Raw genomic sequence first — 2,384 nt, 5'->3', positions numbered from 1 at the left:
CTTATTTTAATATAAATATTATTATTAAATTTTTATATTAAATTTTTTACCCCTTCAAAATTTTATTTCAAGCTCTGCCATTATATGCATGTAGTTAAAGGTGTCACAGTTTTGTTATAATTATTGTTAATAATTTGGTTGGACCGTTGGAGATAAAAATATATAATGGATTAAACGTGCCAAAGTTTCGGTGAAGTGTATTTTCAATGAGACCTTATAAAGAGAGAGAACAATAATGGAATATGATATGTGATTGATACATACAGCTCGGAACTAAGGGAACACAATATGCAATGATTCCTGTGTTATATATGTGAACCAAATAAATTGGTATTTAATTTTCCAAATTTGTTGTTCTTGACCTTTTGCCTTTTTGTTTATTCGGTGACGTAATTGACCAATATTCTTCATTCATCTTTTTAATTATATGGAATATATTGTCTAAGCTTTTGTCATCATTCAATGAAAGAGGTGAATATGGAGCAACTAACTTTGGAAATTAAAAATAACGTGGACACCTCCTTCCTCAATCATGCATGCTACTAGGCTCATGGATTGTTCCTAATAATTAATTTAAGCAAATTATTTTTTGTTTGCTCTCAAACTTCCTAATTTTCATGGCCGTGCACCAAATTAAAGTCCGAACTGACGAGATCCTAAAGATTGATAGATACTAAAGAAGGAGTACTGTCAATGTTGAACCACAGTGTCTCATTTGATGGCTTCCGCCACCAAAAAAAATATTAAAATTCAATGTGAATAGATCTTTTTTAGGCCATCTAAATAGCGCTGTTTGTGGTGGTTTGTTTAAGGATCACTTAGGAAGATTTATTCTGGGTTTCTTTTACAATCTTGAAAGCTGCTCGATAACGCACGTTGAATTGTGGGACATTGCCCGTGGTTTACAAATTGCCAATGCTCAAGAGTATACAACTCTTATTGTGGAATCGGACTCTGCCTCTGCCCTCCACCTTTTGAAAAATGAGTGCCCTGCCAGCCACCCTTGTGCTCCCCTGTAGAAGACATTGGTATTCAGGCTGGTAGAATTGCAAATATTTCTTGGTCCCACTCTCTTCGAGAAGCTAATTCGGTTGCGGATGTGTTAGCAAAAAAAAGCCAAAATTTACCTTTCGGTCTGCATATTTTTGATGCTGCTCCTCCGGATATTACATTAGCTTTAAATTTTGATTGTATGGGATCTCTTCGTCTAAGAGGATCCTGCCCCCATCATAAAAAAAAAAGCTATATATGGAGGTTTATTAAACGAAGGAAAAAAGATCCTAGATTTAATTAGAATTGTTCAAATTTATTTATTTATTCTTTAGTTATCCATATTTAATTTATTGAATAAAAAATATTAGGGAACAACACTTTTTATTATTACTAATGCAGTGATGTTTCAAAATTTTTGAAGTGTTCCTGATATAGCAACTGAGATACCTAAAAAAAACTCTGATGTTAAAGTCAATATGAATTTTAATAATGTGTAATTTGATTGAAAAATTATCCGAGGTGAATATTTACAGGTAAGTGAGGGTGATTTATGTCAATAAACTATAATTCAAATAGTATAGTCTTCTAAGAGATTACGAGTTCAATTCTTATTCCTAACTTAAAAAAAAAGTTGAGCATGATTTATCATTTTGGTAGATTTGCTCTAGTAAATCGCGCAATGATTGTCACCCTTAATAATGTAGCAGTTTACATCATATATGCTTACTCTCCAAATTAGGCCGGATAATGAGTTTATAAGCCCGACTTAAGACCTAATCGCGTCATTGCTATCCCATCTGGCTTTTTGGGCCTGGTTGGATTATATAGTTTCGGAGTCTTATTTGATCTTATTTTCGTGTTGAAGATGTTGGAGTTACTAGTAAAACTTAGGTCATTGGAGTAGGGATGACAACATTATTCGAATTTACAAGTATCTACTTCGTTCTTACACGTCCCGGTGCGAGATAGATTTTTAGTGGGACGAATTTTGGATAGGACATGGTCGGATTTAGGTAATACACACCTCAATAAGTAAAATTATCAATAATATTGTATCATACTTAAGTTTTTATTTTAATTTATATTATATATGTAATGATGGTTATATAAATTTTAAAATTTAATTTTATTTATTGAATTTTAATCATTATAAAGACAAATATAAATGGGACTGATATCCATAGAAAGTGGGTTAGAGTTCAACTTTTTATTACCTACAAATGAAAGCAAAACGGATTTTATGCGAATGCGAATTTTTGTATGGCAAAGCGGTTTGGATAGGACAAATACCCATTCCATTACCACCTCTCTATTGGAGTATAGACCTAGGTATTGACAGAATGCATAAAAAAAAAATTAATATAAATTAATGAAAATAAATAATTCTGACT

This window comes from Arachis ipaensis, chromosome B10 (genome assembly GCF_000816755.2).
Source record: "Arachis ipaensis cultivar K30076 chromosome B10, Araip1.1, whole genome shotgun sequence".
In the NCBI taxonomy this organism is placed as follows: Eukaryota; Viridiplantae; Streptophyta; class Magnoliopsida; order Fabales; family Fabaceae; genus Arachis; species Arachis ipaensis.
The sequence above is the reverse complement of the archived record's forward strand: the minus strand, read 5'-3'. Positions refer to the sequence as shown.